The sequence below is a fragment of the Phaethon aethereus genome (assembly GCF_964289735.1).
Source record: "Phaethon aethereus genome assembly, chromosome: 4".
Taxonomy (NCBI): Eukaryota; Metazoa; Chordata; class Aves; order Phaethontiformes; family Phaethontidae; genus Phaethon; species Phaethon aethereus.
Genome location: NC_138578.1, coordinates 77,149,637 through 77,168,302, shown reverse-complemented (window position 1 = coordinate 77,168,302; position 18,666 = coordinate 77,149,637).

Sequence of the window (18,666 nt, the reverse complement as noted above, 5' to 3'; positions counted from 1 at the left end):
AACTATCAGTTGATCATTTCTGCTAAAGTAGGGGAGGTGGATTCTCAACAAGATAACAAAGGTGTTATCTCTATCCAGGGAGGATATAAAGGATATTGGGAAGATAACATCTAATTGAAGATTCAATTTTCCAAGTGTCAAATTGTTTTGATGACTAATTGATTTACATGGACCGAATTCATTCACAAAGCAAATATTTTTTAGATCTTTCTCCCTGTCTTCTTCTGTGGCAGCAAATAGGAACGGATGTTCATTTTGTTTAAAAAAAAAAAAAATTGATAGACTAAGATTGACATGGAAGATGTTACTGAGTTTTAGCTCTTTATCTTCTAGACATAGACCATAGTAGGTTGCTAATGTCAGTAAAGGTGTGATTTAGGGATCCAAGCCCAAGACTAGGAGCTAGAAAAGGTCAGGATCTAATTGCTCTGCCTTGGTGCTGAGGGGCCAAGAAAAGGAAGAAAACATGACGGCCTCAGGCAAAGCTGTTGCACAAGTCCTCTTTGGCTCACTTTAAAAGAGGGATAATGGTGTTTACTTGTTTCCCTCAGAGGGATATTGTGAGAATTAATTAGTTAATGCTGGCAAAATGCTGTGAAGGTCAAAAATAATATGTAGTGAGAATGCAGGATGAAGTGGTATGGAAGATTATTGGATACATTTAGACTAGCTTTAAAAGTGAGATGTGAATCTCGCTGTAGTGAAGCTTTTCGCATCCACCTCAACAAGTTGTTCTGGGTTTAGTGATGGCATTTTCAGAGAAGTTTCAGCAAAGTCTTTTTAACAAGAATTCACTTTCAAATCCCTCTGCTAGTTACACCAGGCCACTTTTCAAGGGCCTGGTCAGAGGCAGAGGCATTTCTTCTCTCGCCATTTCTCTCATATTTATCTTTTAATTCCTGAGGGCTAATTGATGATACACTTGTCCAGAAGGACTGTGTTGAGAGCATCACTGGCGCTAGTGGGGTAAATTTGGATCCCATACTGTGCTCATCCCCCACCTCCCAAAAGAGTTCCCAATCTGCTAGACAACAGGTTCATCTGGGTTGATCAGTGCAACCTGTCTTCTTTCGGCCAGTGGCATAGGTTCAGAGCGAAATGGAGTGGTCTTCTCTAAACTTAGTACTGGAGATGTTTCTCTGGGATGAAGGAAAGAGAGACTTAAATGCATTGGAGCTATAAAGACATGTCACTACAGTCCATGGTTCAGTCTTTTGGTTTTCAGGAAGGGCAGATTTCAGGTTCACCTTCTCTTCAGTCTTTCCATTTGGGGAAAGTCAACTCTGCCACGACATTGCAGACGTCCATCTTGGATTAAGAGGAGTGCAGCTGTTCTCAGACAGGATACCAGAGCTGAAACCTAAATGTTGCCAGTCAGTCACACCTTTCCTAGCAGGCACTGTTCTTAGACCTGTATGCCATCCTTGTGTCTTGTGTACTGTATGGATCATCTCAGCTGGGCTCAGCTGCATGGAGGGGTCAGATGCTTGCTGATGGCTTGGTGTTTAGTCCATAAAAGTTTTGCAGTTGGGTTTTTTTGTCTGTTTGTTTGTTTTGTTGTTCAGCTATTTTATTTTAGGTCAAAACACTTGTGTGGAGATGCTTCAGTAGAAGGAAAACCTCCTTTGTACATGTTGGTAACACCAGTCTTGCTTTGCTGCTCTGAAAGATACAGGTAAGACTGTAGCCATGTTTATATCCTGTACCCCAGACATTTCTGCTATATGGTCTGAGCTCTGAAGCAATGTAATTTTGCAAGGGCCAGAAAATGACCTACTTGGGTGATGTCCTTCCTTATGTCAATGTGCAGGCATGTAGTACAACTGACAATCCTGCCTAGGTGAAAATAAATATTGTTCAGAATATATTTTTATATATTAAGTTTCCAGTTAAAGCAGATTTGAGCCTTATCCTGGAAAGTGCTGAGAATATTGTTCTAAATACAGAATATTGTTCTAAATATTTTCAGTATTGAAACTTTGAGAGAAAACTCAAACAAGTATTTAAATTTTTCAGACAGGGAGCTCCTTGACAACTTTCAAGCACCAAAATGTTTTGATGGAATTTGATAATTTTCTGAAAATGTTAAGCACTACTACTACACTTTCAAAAATATGTTATATGTTATTAATTTTGAAAGCTGTGTATTTAGGTGATCCTGCCCAATTTTACCCAAATTCTGCTTCCCTTCTGCTGACACTTGCTCATCCTCTATTATTCAATAAATTCTCAAATTATGGTATTAATGACACTTCACACTATAGGTGCAAAAGTAATTTTAAAATGTTGATTTATTTTTCACTGTACATGTGGTGACCATATTAATGGTCACACAGGAAATTAATTTTCCATGTATGTGTTTTAGTAGGCAAAATCAGTGTGTTTTACTTTTACACGTTGTCATTTTCATCTTCATTGTCTTGTTCTCTCTAAAATATTGTCATGCCTGGGTATCACCTCTGTCAAAAGAACAGTCCCATTTTCATCGTTGTAAAGAAATGCATTAAAACATTGGTGCTCTTTCACAGATCTCTGAATGAATCATTTGATATATTAATATCACAGAACCTTAGTATTTCTATCTTTTAATTTTTATTAACACACGAAAATTTAACTTCATAGTGTTTCATTTTAGCTTTAAAAGAACACAGTTCTCAGCAAACATTTTCAAGTTTTTATTAACAATTTACGAAAATTTTTTCCTGTATTTGTCCAAAAACCTTAAATGCAACTGTACCCTTTAAAAAACATTTTCATGAGACTTGCTAGTCTGAGAAGAATAGAAATGATGCCTTTATCTGGAGACAGACTTGATGTAATTTGACATCATGATGTCTTCTTCAGGGGGCTATACCTTTTCCCCTAAACTATAATTTATCGTATACCTAATGTCTTGGCCAACAAATAATACCAAGTGTACCAGCAGATGGTTTGGATGGAGATCAGCTGAGATTGGCTTCAGGCCACCACACTCATTTCATCTGTAACAAAAGAGCTACTTCAGCTACAGGTTCCTTAGGAGAATGTTTAACAAATCGACATGCTTGTCTGACTGATGTTTGTAAAATTGTTGCTTGTACCTCAGCTTGTGTGTTTTAGTTCAGGTTATGCATTTTCTTTTTACTTGAGTTTTTCAATGGATAAATATGGATAAAATGCCAGAGCAGAGTGAACGTAATAGTGTCTCAGTGTGACACTGTCCTCAGTCAATCCAAACGCGTGTTTTTTGTAAGCTTGAAGAAAATTTTCAGTTATGTTTTCACTTTCTGAGAGCTAATGAAGAAACAACATATCTTTTGAGCAGGTGTGGTTGACAGTTAAGTGTTTTCACAGGATACACCTAATTAATATATTTCCTTTTACTATTTAACATTTCAAATAATTTTATATGTACAGAGCATTTGTGTCTAATTGGATGAAGGATCTTAATTCTTGTTACAAAAAAATGCTGTTAAATTGATATTACTTCATTGATTTTAATAAAGCTTTTGAAGATCTGAGAACAAAGGGGCCTATTGGTTCTTTAATTAGTAAAGGATTTATTCAATAAGTTATCGGACAAGTTAATTTACAGGACTTAATTTTGCTATTGAAAGATTTAGCCTCCTTCCCTCCAAAATTGGGACGATGGACCATTCCAATACTGTGAAGGTGATGACCTTGTGATAACCTGTGTGTTCATCAGTCAAATTACTGTCCCCAGTAATGATAATGCCAAAGCTCTGGAACACTGGGGCAGCTAATCTGTATTCAAATTACACTCAATGAAACAGCAAGCACAATTCGAGTAATAACTCACTAGCACTGAGAGGTGAAGGGAGATGTTCAGACCCCTTCATGCAGATTGGACATTATCATACATTTCTTAGGTGTTGGACAGGTCTGCATGAGAGGGTTGTTAATGAAAATATCAATCAAAAACTCTGCTGACTTAATGGTCAATTTAAATTAATTAATTGGAAAGGAAAAGTTGAGAAGGACAGCATTGATTGTTTAGCTCAAAGCAGTTGGCAGGCTCGTAGAACAAGGTTGCCCAAATAAAACAATGTTTCCTATGTCACAGCTGATGCCATGTGTAAAATCTTGAGTCTGAAAAGACGGGGGAAAATAGTAGGATGCTGCAATTTGAACACTTACTTTGATACTTTGAATTATGGTTCACTGGGTTTGGGGATGGGGTGCTGAATGTCATGGTATAATATCAGCCTTAGGAAGGAAATCTACAGAAGAGGTAGAAATGGGTCAGCATGCACCAGCTGAGGATTCGACCCTCACTTTGCGGTCACATGTAGGAATCCTTTCATCCACGGACTTTTTTATCCTCACAGCTTGTAATTTCTAGCTCAGAACATGTTTGTTAGTTGTACCTAAAGGGCTGACTCTCTGCAGGACAGTGGAGGACTCCTATTGATTTAGGGGAGTGAGAATTTCAGCCTGCATCTGCAACAGGGCTCCTCACAAGTAAACCTGTGTTTCAAGAAAACATTTAATGCGTGGAAGCATTTAAAAGAATTTTCTTATTAATGTGGAAGGGAGAGGATCTGATGTTTTATAAAACTGATGTAAAGTTTTCAGGATGAATAAAGTATTAAACCTATATTTTTATTGTATATTTTGACAATAAATATTTTAAATGAAGATCATTCCTTTACTTCTGCCTATATTTATACCTATATGTATAATTAAAGATCAGCAAAATTTGACAAGAAAAAAAAGTCCCAAGTTGCTTTAAAATACATTTTGTTCATTGCATAAACAAAGTTTGTAGCAATTTGGTGTGGGAAAAAGCTCAGGCTTGAAATCAAATCAGGATCTTGTATCAGATTCCTGTGTTTTGTACCCAAAACTCAACATTGGTTGTGAGCTCAGTGCTAAGGAAATACAAGAAGATTTGGTAAATTCATGAGATTTTAGCTGTCTAAAGCACAATCCAAACTTCCTAGTACCTGCATTGGGTTATGATGTGGGTGCAACCTAATATCTCAGGATTCAAAATATTTTTGGAGATCTTGGGAAATCCAAAACTGTTACTCCAAAACATTTTTATCCAAACACTGTCTTGTCTTCAGCCAACTATTTTGTTTTGGTTTTAATTTGTTTCCTAATTCTGCTGTTTCTAAATCACACGCCATTTGCATCAAAGCAGAATACAGGCATCAATGCCAAGTATAATGCAGCGGGAAATAAATGTGAGATGAAAAATGAAATGCGGATGCAGCAGCGTTACTGTGGAAAGATTCTGACAGGCTGCACTGGAGTTGGTTCTGATGTTATTATAATTCTTTTTATTATTACAAAAAGGATGGGAACAGTAAATTGGCCTAATGAGACAGAAAGGAACCAAAATAAAACAATTAGCCACTAAACACAATATGGTGATTACATATTTAAGTAAATTACAACAAGTGGAGCAGTACATGACACGTTATAAGGGAAATAAAGACACTGGACTGACTTTCTATTCTTTCTTTTCCTTCTCCACATATCCTTTCCCCAAAGCAGTATTAAAATGATAATAAGTGACTCAAATAAATGCATTCTTTCTCAACTAAATGTAACTTGGTCCCCAGTAGACTTCAGGGGCAGGTCTCCAACCAGATTTCATACCTGACTTCTAGAAAACCCTTAGTGTAACACAGTGGATCAGGGCTGCACTTCTACTGAATATGCTGCAAAGAAAATTTACCAAGGCTCAAAAAGCCCAAACAAACCATGGCTGTGTTAAGACAGTTGCAGTCCCCTAAAACCTCCACGCTGTCACAACATAAATCTTATTCATCTTCAGAAGCACTGGCACTGAGGCACATTTTTAGTTCTGTAAGGTAGTTAGCACTCACCTTTACAAGGCTATCTCAGAGAATATTTCACTCAGGTCCCAAGAGAACATGGCAGGTGAAAACCACTCTGACACTTGAAGGGCAAGCAACGCACCAGGCAAAGCCCATGGTGGCACAGCTTTTTCAGTGGAGCAACTCAGCACAGCCCAGACCTGATGATTCTGCAGTTTGAAGATGTGCCTGGTTGAATAGACTTCTTTCTTGCTGGACTGTGTTAATATAATGGCTGTACAGCTAAAATGTAATCTCAATAAATGGTGTTTGCTGTTTGCAGACGCCCTAGCTTTGTTTTCAGGTCTAATCTACCACCGAAGCCATCCAGCGTGGCTTTGATTACTCACCACCTGGACAGCAGTTGAACTCCTTTGGGCTCTTCCACCCTAACGTTCAACATATACAACCTCTCCTTACAGCTGTGGTTATATCCCCGTGGGGTTATAGAACAGCCATAGAAGATCTTTATCTAGAGCTATATCAGGGGCCTTTGTATGGTTGTAACTAAATCTACCCCTGCATATACTGTTCTGCTACGCTGTGTACTTGGAGAAGCACATTGATGTATGGATAAAACTTGTGTTGAGGAACATTTATGAAGAGTAGGGCAGAAAATATGTGTGAAAATACGGCTACTGGCACCTTCATCACAGTTCTGCCTCAGTTTTCTCATTTAGGAGGTAAAGATAATAACCAGACACCAGAAAGTGTTCACTTCTAATACCAGCACTGATTCTTTCTGTGGTTTTGGACAATCTGCCTAGACTGACCATGTCGTTTCACCATCTCCAGAAGGGAAATAGAAACATCCAATGCGCTGACTGTTCCTGAATGACCAAACCTCTTGCCAGCACTAGCTTTCCTGTGTGCAGTATGAGGGCTGGACAAATCTGCCCCCGCATTGCCTGAGTAGTGTCTTGCTTGGGGGAATGGATTCACCAGCATGTCCCAAGGAGCCTTAAGGTTGACTACATTAGGATTGTCTGTGGGATCTAGTGATAGGTGCCAGATTTCCCCTTTGGAGTGAGGGTAATGCAAAAATGTGTATGAACTATTTTTAGTTGGGTTATAAAGAGAGAATTAAGCTATCAGAGGATATAATTACAACACATCCACCGTTCTAAATTTGGGGATTAGGTACTATGCCCATGTAATTAATCAGGCCGAATGAAGTCATCCTGGAATATAATTACATGGACCATTTTATTATTCTTCTGGCTCAGGGTCACAGATTCTGTGAAAAGTACTTGTGAAGGGCAAAATGGTGCCGTGGTTGGAGCGAGTCAGGAAACGGTCTTCAGCACTACTGAAGATGCTGAGGGTCTCAGCCTGGCAGGGACTTGGCCTCGTGGCTGTAAGATCAGCCACAGCTGGGCTGGTCCTAGCCCGTGCCTCTGCGCGCTACGCTGGGAGCCTCTCCTTAGGCTCCATGAAATCTTCACCCCCAGTTTTGCGGAGCCTTACACAATTTTAACGTTACCCGGCACCAAAAGGAGAGCAGACACAAAAGTTGTTAAAAAAAGATGGCCTTTGCTTTGTAAGTGTGTCAGGACCTGGCCATCAGCAGAAAGTATTGCTACTATTTTATTTTCTTATGAATAACAATAAAATATTACACTGACTGCAAGCCTGATGTGTGAGCTAGTAATATTATTGCTCTTGTAGTACTTAGTTTGCTTGTATTTTCTCTTGATTCCAGATGGATTTTAATTTTGTGTGTGGTAGCTACACAGTGTGCACGTAAAAGCTTTAATAAATCTGCTTGTTCAAACTGAAATAGGCATTTTGTATTATGAGACTGCTTTGCTCCAAAACAAATCCACATGATTAGACTAGTGGATTTAACTAATTGTCCTCCAAGCAGCTCCTGTGGGAAAACAAAATGTTGTCTATGTTAATAGTGCCTCAAACAGGGATCAGTCAGGATCAGCAAAAGCATGGTCTCACGTGCTTTAGTATCGTGTTGTTTACCAGCTGGCAGGAGGATAATTTACATAAAATCATTATCACTTGCTTTAGGGTAAGTATCATCATATAAGCTGGTATCTGAACAGAGTCCAAAATCCTAATATTTAACTATTGTTGAATTTCTAGAGAAATGCAGTTTGATATTCAGATCCCAGAAATCAAGCTTTGGATTTTGCTCTGGGTGAGACCCTGAAGTGTGAGGGATCTGTTTTCCAGACTAAACCCTAATGCAGTTTTTCATGTGAGATATTACGCTGATAGATGCTTTTCAGAGTCTTCTGTTCTTCTCTAGAGACCAGCAATATCAACTATTATTAACAGTAATATTAATTAGAATATTACAAATGATACTAATACCTACAACATGTTGTTGAAACATGTGATAACAAATACCTAAAATAGTTCAGATGAGCTCTAGAAATGCCTCCCAGACTGCAAGGGGAGCCTAGTGTTATGAGCTGAGGTGCAGATGCCCACATGGTTCCTATTTAAAGATAGGTGGCATGAGTCCAGCCCTCAGTGCTTCAGTTTTTCACCATAAATTGAGAAAAACATTGCCCTGTGTGAACTTTGACATGGAGAGACCAGGATAGGTCATTCCCTGGAAAAGGCTGGGTCATTCCCTCTGCCTGCTCAGTGCTTGTTTTCAGCACAAGAAGGTAGTAGCACAGCTGGAAAGATTGCTCCAGGACGTCTGGTTCTGGTAAAGGTTGTTTTATCCATTTTAGAAAAAGGCCAGCTAGTAAGTTTACTTTTTTTGCATGGCTGTCCCTTCTCACTGGGAGATGCAAAGAAGTGTTGGGGCACTGGAAGGTTTGTCACACTGCCTGACCAATGTTGAAGCAGTGTGATGAGGACATGTAGGGTTGCACAGACACAACATAGCTGCAAAGCCCTGCAAAAAACAACCCAAAAATGTTCAGGGTCGCTCCAGAAACGGTCAACAGAGACTTCTGTAGGTATCATCCTACTGCGGGCTGGTGTGGTGGTGTGCCTAAAACCAGTGGTCTCTACCCATGGGACCTGCACACACTACCCATGACCCTGTTCCTGGGCTGATAAAACTGAAGAAGGGTATGGATAATTTTGCCTGCTGTGCTTAGTTTGTAGATAATTTCAGGATACAAGTCTCCAGCGCTATTGAACTGCCACCTCTCCCAGTCACTCAGGCCCTTCAGGGAAGCTTTTCTAAAGGACCTGAATACTTGAATTTCACTGTGATTTGTGAATGTCATTTTATGACACCCTTTGAAACTGCTTGACTATTCACATTAAGACTGCAGAGAAAAGCCGAGTACAAGAAAAATTTTGTACTTTGGCTTTTCATACTGTACATTGGTACTGTAGACACTAGGTCATTTGTGGGTCACTTTGCATGTTGTGGAAGAGAGTAGGCAAAGGTGGTGTGCAACATACTCTGGCATTATATGATCAAAGACCACTGAAGCAGATAGCAATTCTCCAGTAAAATTTTTCCGAATTAGATTTTTTGGTATAAGTTATCACTGTCAGAAGGAGAAAGAGCTGACCTTTCTTCTTTTTTTCCCCTGAGTCAGTCATTACCTACATTTCTTCCCAATATGGCTTGCTCTGTCCTGTCTGTTTTTGATGTTATGTTGCTTTGTCATCACGTCTCTGATTATCTATTGCTTTGCAGTATCTCCTGGAAGAGTGGTCAGGCTGCTGCTGCACCCATAGTGTATTGCTTAGTGTCAAACCAGTGGCTTAATACATATCTGGTGCTATGCGTAAGTGAAGAGCAATGAATTCAAGTTCCAGGCAGCAGCAATCAAACCAAAAATCCATGTAAGATACTGGAGAGCACCTAAACACCAAAGGCAAAACCATGACAATCTTTCCTTGGCATCTGGGGTGAGACTCAGCTGACCTAATTTATGGTGCGGATAGCTAGAGCTGAACTAGTCATTCTAGAGTCCCTTTGTAGTCAGTAGAGAAAGAGATACGACGACAGCTGACATTTGCACAACCTAAAATGGACTTTCCTCTCCACTGCCTAGAAACCTGGGAACCCTGGAATACCCCAGAGGACCAGCTCAGCCACAGTCCCGACTACAGACACCTCAGACACTGTAGCTGATTCCCTCCCAACAGGCACCCTAGTGTCCTATTTGGGAATGTTCTGTGACTAGAGAAATAGTTTACCCAGCCAGTTTTCATCACTGGCAATTACCAAGTAGGTCATTAATATGCTATGTAATTCCAACCTAACTATTCTAATGTGCATTGATTTCATCTTAGGAGGGAAAAAGAGCTCATTGTGTATTATTGTTTGTAATATATTTCCATGGAAAAGGCGAAAGCTAGCCGCTGTGCTCACGCAAAAGACTGGTAGAGGAGTTAGCAGTGCTGGAAATGGAGCACTGTGACTGAACACCTTCCAGCAGAGCACCAGGATGCCAGAGACTCCCCTGCGGTGGATGAGATGCTCCAGTACCTTAATCATCTTCACAGACCTTCGTTGGACTCTCTCCAGTATGTCCACCTCTCCTCTGTACTGAGGAGCCCAGAACTGGACACAGTACACCAGGTGTGGCTTCAGCAGTGCTGAATAAAGGGGAAGGACCACTTGCCTTGACCTGCTTACAGTACTTTTTTTCTTTTTCACTCTCCAGTGATGGGTGCAGGCACTGAGAAGGCTTTGTTGGGGTGTCACCAGTGGCAGAAACCCTCCCACTACTTTGCCACAGCTGCTAAACAAAACCGTACTAGAGCTGGAAAACACCTCTGTGATACAGAAAGTCGTGTATGCAAAGACAACAGTAGAACAACATTTTGTGGCTCATGAATCTTATCCTTTCCACCCAGTTACAGTCTCACCATTGGCTTTCTTGTGAAAATCTTTTTTTTCTGCTTCATATAAATTTTTTCTTCATATCATCTGTTGCTGTTGAGAAATTTTTCTAAGCCCTTCTCCATGGAGCTCAATGCTGTCTAAACAGACCCTGAAGCTTTTAAAGAGTTAACTCATATTCGTATCTGACACCTTATGTGGACTTTGGGAGCTCACTGAATTTTGGCAAAGGTGTGGAAAAAAGTAAGGACTGAGGATCCTGTGAACTTTTCAGCCACATTCAAAGACAGTGTGTGTGACTCTGAGAAGTCACCTCCATCCACCATCCCCTGCTCAGCCAGGCTGAGTAAGACCCCGCAACCTTCCCAGGGATGTTTGTTGGGTGGAGAGGTCAGTCCACATGCGTGTGTGTACAGCCTCAGTGCCTTGACATCCACATCTCACTGCTCTTCAGAAATGCTAAAAGAGGCTCCATGTAAAAAACCTCTTTGAACCTCCACAGAAAACCACAGAGAAATATGAAATAGAAATAATGCTGCCGGACTACATAATGTAAAGTAACCAGCGTGGCCTTTGCAGGGCTTAGGGTTTTGACCTTGCAGGTCCTTCTATGCGTGTGGCCCACATCATTTGCCACCCCACGTACAGTAGCTAACATGCCTGCAAGGCTCTTTTCAGACTAATTTCTGCTAATGTCATGCATGGCTAGTTAACCTCCATTTGATCTGTCTTTTAGAGATTTATTCATCAATAAAGGTGTTATTACTCCTTTGATGATAGTTAGTATCATTTATATGAATTGTCTATTGATGGACACATTTAACAAAGGGTGTTTATGTGCTGAACAATCACATAGTTTATTTATCCAATAATCATATAATCAATTTGAAAAAAAAAATTAAAGTTGAAGGACTTCTTTGAGATTTAAAGATTTCACAGTTTCCATCTGTATCTAAGGTGTTTCATTTGTGTTAGTTCTGTATTACATTTCACTAATGTTGTTCCAACAAGAGGATCTTATAGATCAACCTCTGACAACTCTCAGGTAAAAACTGAACCTGGCTAGCTTGTTTAAGATGATTGCTTAGGTATTTTTAATCACAAATGACAGTATAAAAATTAGATATACTGTGCAGTGAGTGTGTTGAGGCACTGTCAAAGATTACCAGTGACCACACTTGCCTTCCAGACAAAGTACTTTTTCAGCATTAAGATGATCATCTCTACAGTGGTTACAAATATATACTCATGACTGAAAGAGAAGCAGCCTATTTCTATGATAGTTCTCCCTGTCTGGTGTCATTACATTATCACAAGGCATAACATAGCTCATGTATACTCAGGTAACAATCCAAACTGAGTAAGAAAGCCTTTCTTGTTCTAGCAAGTCCTGTAGGGCTCCTGTTGCTCTTGGATTGAAGCAACCCTAGCTCTTGTGCAAGAGGGAAATGCCAGGTCCTCAGCAGGGCACATCCAGTGCCCAGATCCCCCCTGAAATCACCAAAATTGTTGCCACAACTCCTCTGGGAAGCCAAGGAAATAAACTTGGTTTTGAATATTGTATGTCTGTTTCTAGTGGCCAACATTAATAACCCAATATCTCCCAAACCCTAAATATCAGGCCATCCATCACCATACTATGTTTGGCTCTGAATACAGGCATTACAAACATTCAAGAATTGACTGTCAAGGTTGCACTCCATTGTTTGCCTGCATTTAAGTAGTGTTTTACTTTCGAAGGTCTTGACCCTGGCAGATTCTCTATGTCAGTCCCATGTCCAGTTCTCAGAAAAAATAAGACTGCATTGACCATCATCTGGTGACCTACAGTTTCCTACAGGTAGCAAGTGAGTCTGGGCTTTCACCCTGCAAAGAGTTACCCAGTTGTGCTTATTTTGGAAGTGCATGATTCATTCTGGACACCAACAGAGACCATTAGATGTAAATGATCTTATGTATATAGAACATTTCACTTGGAAGGGACCTACAATGATCATCTAGTCCAACTGCCTGACCAATTCAGGGCTGACCAAAAATTAAAGTGTGTTGTTAAGGGCATTGTCCAAATGCCTTTAAACACTGACAGGCTTGGGGCATTGACCACCTCTGAAACCTTTTCCAGTGCTTCACCACCCTCTCGGTAAAGAAAATCTTCCTACTGTCCAGTCTAAACCTCCCCTGGCACAGCTTTGAGCCATTCACACACGTCCTGTCACTGGATACCAGGGAGAACAGCTCAGCATCTCCATCTCCACTTCCCCTTCTCAGGAAGCTGCAGAGAGCAACGAGGTCACCCCTCAGCCTCGTTTTCTCCAAACCAGAAAATCCCTAAGTCCTTAGCTGCTCCTCACAGGTCATGACTTCCGGCCCTGTCACCATCTTTGTTGCCCTCCTCTGGATGCACTCGAGTACCTTAACATTCTCCTTAAATTGTGCCGCCCACAGGACCTGGGCTGCATAGTGCAAAGCCCAGCAGGGACCTTCCTAAAGAGTGGCTCACAGCATTGGCACCAAGGGATGCTCAGGGGAGCAATCGCTACACTATACAACTTATTCCCTAAGGCAGGGAGCAAGGACTGCAGGAATGCAAGAGGAAAATGCCAAGGATCAGGGCTGTTGAACAGTTTCAGAAACCCCGATTTGTCATGCCTTTGTGCCACAGCAAGCAGGAACTGAGTGATCCGAGTTCACGTTGGGTCCTTAAAAAGAGGCAGGGAGGCTGTGTTTCTGTGCTTAGAGCCTAGACCCACAGAACCACAGCCACAGTTACCACTTCTGGGATGTCTAGCAGGACAGGCATGGATTCCCTGTTAAAACACTCTCATGCACAGGGAGGTCTAAAGAGGATTGGTTTGCTATTATTAGTTACTGGCCAAAAGCTTTTGTACTCTGGTTTGAAGGAATTTTTGATCTTTTGATTTTACAGGAGACTGGAATTGATAAGCCGGGTGATTTCAAGGGCTGTGGTTTCAATCAGATCCCCCTCCTCACTGCCCACCTGGGAGACTCTGACCACAGGGAAGGACAAGTCCTGGGATTTGAAAGTTTAAGCTGAGGCCACCAAGTCCCATAGCTTGAGCACTACCAGTTTTGTAACAGCCCGAGCTAAGCTCTGGGAGCAGCAGCTTAGCTAGCCGACGTCTGTGTTAGATGCACTTGCAAGTGGTAGAGAATAAAACCCTAATCCTGCGAAATCTGGTGGCTGGTGGACAGTCAGCTTTTGGTGCTGAAGCAGTGTCAACGGGGTGGTGAACTTGTTACTCCCCGAATTAAGTTTAGCAAGTCCTGCTTTCCTGAAAACAAATGTCAGTGAAAACGTTCCTTGGGAGAAGTAGGAGATGGGGACTGGCAAAGACAAGACAAAACCAGACGTTAGGCAGGTCATTCCCTGCCCTCTGCAATGGCTGCTCCTCTGAGATCCCTTTCCTGAAGGTGACACTGTGAGCTGGGTGTTGATCTCAGACCCCTCAGTCTGAAGTGCTTTTACCCTGAAGTCACTGTGTTACGACTGAAATCTGCTTTAGGTCTATACTCTCAAGTAGATACTATTTTTAATATTATTTTTATGTTGTTTTTGTTAACTAATTCTCTCTCCTGAGTGAAAACTGAGACAAGTTGATACTTTCTTTAAACTTTCTACTTTAGAAATATCAGTCCCTTGTCTTTGCTCAGGGACTGATAAAATCTTCAAATAATTCAAACGACAATAGCAGGAGCAGAGAGAGATGCAATCGCTGAGACCCAAACCTGTGGCAGTCACGAGCGCGTTGGAGCTGAGACTTGGCAGACGCAGCTGCTGCTCATGTTTCCTTCCCAGGAAACACAAAATAACTTCATACCTCCTCGGCAAGCAGCCTGGCTGGATGGGCAGGGCAGATCTTCCACCAAAGACGAAGCTAGTGCTGTATTTATATATATATATAGATATGTATTCATGTACACGTGTGTATTATATACATACTGGAACGTATATGTCCGTACATGCATGTGCATGTGTGTGTGTAAGCAGGTATGCATGTTTATGAATGAATAGCCATGTACACAAATAGCGTGCGTGCGCGTTTCGGCAATGCTCATCAATGCTTTCATAAGGAAGCAGACACTGCGCTTTGTATGCAGAACTGTGTAGAAAGAGCATTATTAAATGCATGCGTCTATTATAGAAAGCAAAAATTCACAACATCCTCTTGGGGCGATAAAGATATAACAGCAGAAGACAGAGAGCTCCTGCAAATAGCATTAACCCTTATGCGCACGTCTTTTTTCTTGGCCTTGGATCTGCTTCAGCACTGGTGCCAACTTGTTTTGTTTGGCAGTGCCAGGATGTGCCTTTTATGTCTGGGAACTGGTATTTGAAATTAATTTCTCCTGCTCAATACATTGCAGAAAAAGGGAAGGGAAGGGAAGGGAAGGGAAAGGAAGGGAAGGGAAGGGAAGGGAAGGGAAGGGAAGGGAAGGGAAGGGAAGGGAAGGGAAGGGAAGGGAAGGGAAGGGAAGGGAAGGGAAGGGAAGGGAAGGGAAGGGAAGGGAAGGGAAGGGAAGGGAAGGGAAGGGAAGGGAAGGGAAGGGAAGGGAAGGGTGGGGAGAGGTGGGGAGAGGTGGGGAGAGGTGGGGAGAGGTGGGGAGGGGAGAGGTGGGGAGAGGTGGGGAGAGGTGGGGAGGGGAGGGGAGGGGAGGGAAGGGAAGGGAAGAGGTGGGGAGGAGAGGGGAGGGGAGGAGAGGGGAGAGGTGGGGAGGAGAGGGGAGGGGAGGAGAGGGGAGAGGTGGGGAGGGGAGGAGAGGGGAGGGGAGGGGAGAGGTGGGGAGGGGAGGAGAGGGGAGGGGAGAGAATCTCACCAGGTGCAGTGGGATAACTGAGAGCCTACCCCAATCACTCAAGCGGTAGAGAAAGAACAAATTCGTTAGGTTAGTTATTCTTTAAAATGTATTTGTCCAAGGCTATGATGTGTGGCTCCTATCACAAGGCCTGTATATGGCACAGTGGGTATCTGTACTGGCCAGGGACAGGGCAAGAAGGAAACACCTCTACACTGCAGACTTTGTGGTCCCTTCCCTCTTGCTCATGGGAAGAGCTGTAGTTGTGTCACCATCTCACCACAAGCAAACAGGACATCACAACTCCAGGAGACGCATGGAACCATGCATGCCCCATGGAAGAGTGCTTGCTGGCATAAGGAGCTGAAGCACAATGTCAAGGGACAGAAAGGCTGATTAGTCCAGCTTTTCAGAAGTCCGGTGCTGTCACTGGGCTAACGGAAGGACCCAGGTCCTTTCAAGGAAGAAAATGGATCTGTGCCCCCCCATATAACTAAACTGTTGTCTGGGCTTTAGACTCTGGTTGGCTAGACCTGTATTGCAAAGTGCTCAAAAGTAGAGTTGCTCCTTTTCTCCCTCACCAAAAAGACACATCATAGGCACAATATGCTGGTAGCATCTCCAACTACCTGGTCCACACCCAGTTAACAAGTGAGAGTGGTAGATGCACTAAGTCTAATTTGTAAACTGCACCTGTGTTTCACTTCTGCATAGGTAAGTGACACCTGAGAACAGCAAACGTAGCCCTTCACGCAGAGGACTGTGAGGAAAATTGGAAGCTTTTTGACAGATCATAAATCCCACTGCCTAATTTGGAGAGATGTGTTGTGGATTAATCCAACACGATTTGAGTCCTGGAGAAAAGCCGACAGAGGCCGCTTGGATTGCTCTGCTGTGAACCTGATACTGAGACATTCGGATCGCTGCCCGGTGTCCTCGGGTGCTGGAAGGTTGCTGGAGGTGCCTGGCCGTGGGGGCAGGATCCCAGCACCCTGAAGTGATGCTCTTCCTCCCCAGCCCCACCTTGCAGCCCAAGACCTTTCCGTGGGCTTTGGTGCCATCAAGTGGCAGCAATGCTGAAAGGAGAGACGCACACGAAAGTCCTTGGTTCTTGGGCCGCCCCTGGGCACACAAGAGGAACATGCAAGCAAGATTAATTTTTTCCCCCAAGTTTGAGAGTGTGGGACAGCGCAAGTGCACTGACCAAAGAGAAACTTCTACTGATGTTTGAATCAGATAGAAAAGTCAGCTTCTATTGAAAGAGGGGGAAGCTTGGCTTTGAGAAATGACTAACGCAGCTGGTATCAAGAGTGTGGCTGAAAATTACATCAATACTCTCCGGACTTTCAAGCGTTCTGGGACTTGAGCCAAATAACATAGCTGGGTCTTCAGCTTGGGTAAACTACTGAGACAAAAAGTCACAGGACCCAGACTGATTCTACCAGAAATTAGGCTGATCCTAAAAAATGTAGCCTAATCTGAAATATGTAGTGCTTAGAGTTTGATGAATTTTGCTTTCATCTTCTTTTTTATGTATTTCAACGTAGCTTCACTGAATTAACAGGAAAAGGGGTTCATGTTGTCCACATCAAGCGCATGAAATTCTCTGTACTGAGACCAAGAGCCTGCTCAACTCAAGATTAGCATGGCCTTGGCTAAAACATGTCTCCCTGCATGTGTCCAGCTGAAATTTTAAGGAAATGAGGTGCTTTTCTTCATTGGATTGTTCCCATGGGCAGTCATTTGAACTATTAGAGATGGGGAACTTCTTCCTAATTCAAATTTGCCTGTCTAATCCCCCAGACAGTGAATCTTGTTACTACTTTCTCCACAGACCTCTGGTTCTTTTGCTCCCTGGTGCTAGCTCCTCTCTTATTCATTGTAACATCCGTTTTCTTTGTGTTTGTAGCTGAGGAAGATTAAAAATAAGAATTTACATCAATCTCATGAATTCTCTCTTTGGATCTACAAAGGGATGGAAAAGCAATGATCCTCTCCCAGTGAAAGTAGCTAGCTAGGAAAAACAGCTCAGAAAAAAACATTGATGATTAGTATTTCTGTTTTGTTTTTTTTTTTTTAAAGACTTGCCTGCATAACTCCTATTTAAGTACAAATTTAAGAACTTGGATTTTTTTAGTAAAGAATGTAGTGGGACTGTTAAAAAGCACACATCATTTGAATGCTCAGCACTTGTCATTGACACCAAGGTAGAAAATATCTCAGCTGCTTTTGAAACCTCCCAATTTTAACCTAGCCATACACAGAATGAGAAAAAAAACCCAACCAAAAACCCAAAAAACCCTGACAACACTTAGGTGAAGTTCTCATAAAAATCCCCAGCATGTTAGCATTACCCTGCACCTGCATGATTTCAAAGCTAACAGCCAAACCTCCAGCTCTTGTGTAAATCACTACTGCATAAAATAAAGGGAACAAAACAAGGTTATTATCCTGCTTTTGTAGATGCAAAGGTCTCCAGATAGGGGATTCTACAATACATATTATACTGAATCTTTTGGCCTGGATTTATTTGGGGTTAAGCAGGGTTGCAGGAGGAGCAGGTGACCCATCCTGCTGTCACACAGCGTGTTCCTCTGTGTACCCGTAAATCTCCCAAGCTCATGTAGATACATTAGACACCTTTTTTTGCATTCCTGTGATTTTTTTTTTTTTTTTTGCCACATGGCAGTGGAGAATCAGCTCTAACTTGGACAGATTTCTGAGCTAAATGATACATAAAAATAACCCTCTGGCATTATGGGGAAAAAAGTCTCACTTATGCCAGACTCTTTCTGCTGCACAGTGGTGACTGCTGCACACGTGCATCCCATGCTGATGTCCAGCCTTTCTGCTGCGGCAGCTCTCAACTTCTCTCCCTGCTCCCATTCTGCCTTCATCCTCCTCCCCCCAGAGTAACAGGCAATATTACTCGGTGTAAATTTGCCTTACCGTTGGTGGTTGTCCGCTCCTTCCCAGCACGTCAGTTTATGTTTACCAGAGCTGAACAACAGCAGCCAAATTGCTGTAACCAGAGTGCCAACAACTGGATTTTGGCTGCGAGTGAGTGGCAAGACCCCTGGCCTGATTTGAGCTACGTCAACAATGACTTCATGGGATGTATATGCCCAGACATTTTGCTGCTTTTGGATATTTTCTCCCTGAGTTCAAGGCACCCCTGTCAAGGACCGTGTGTCAGAACAAACACCCCCACGATGGTATTGCATTACACTTTCACCACCA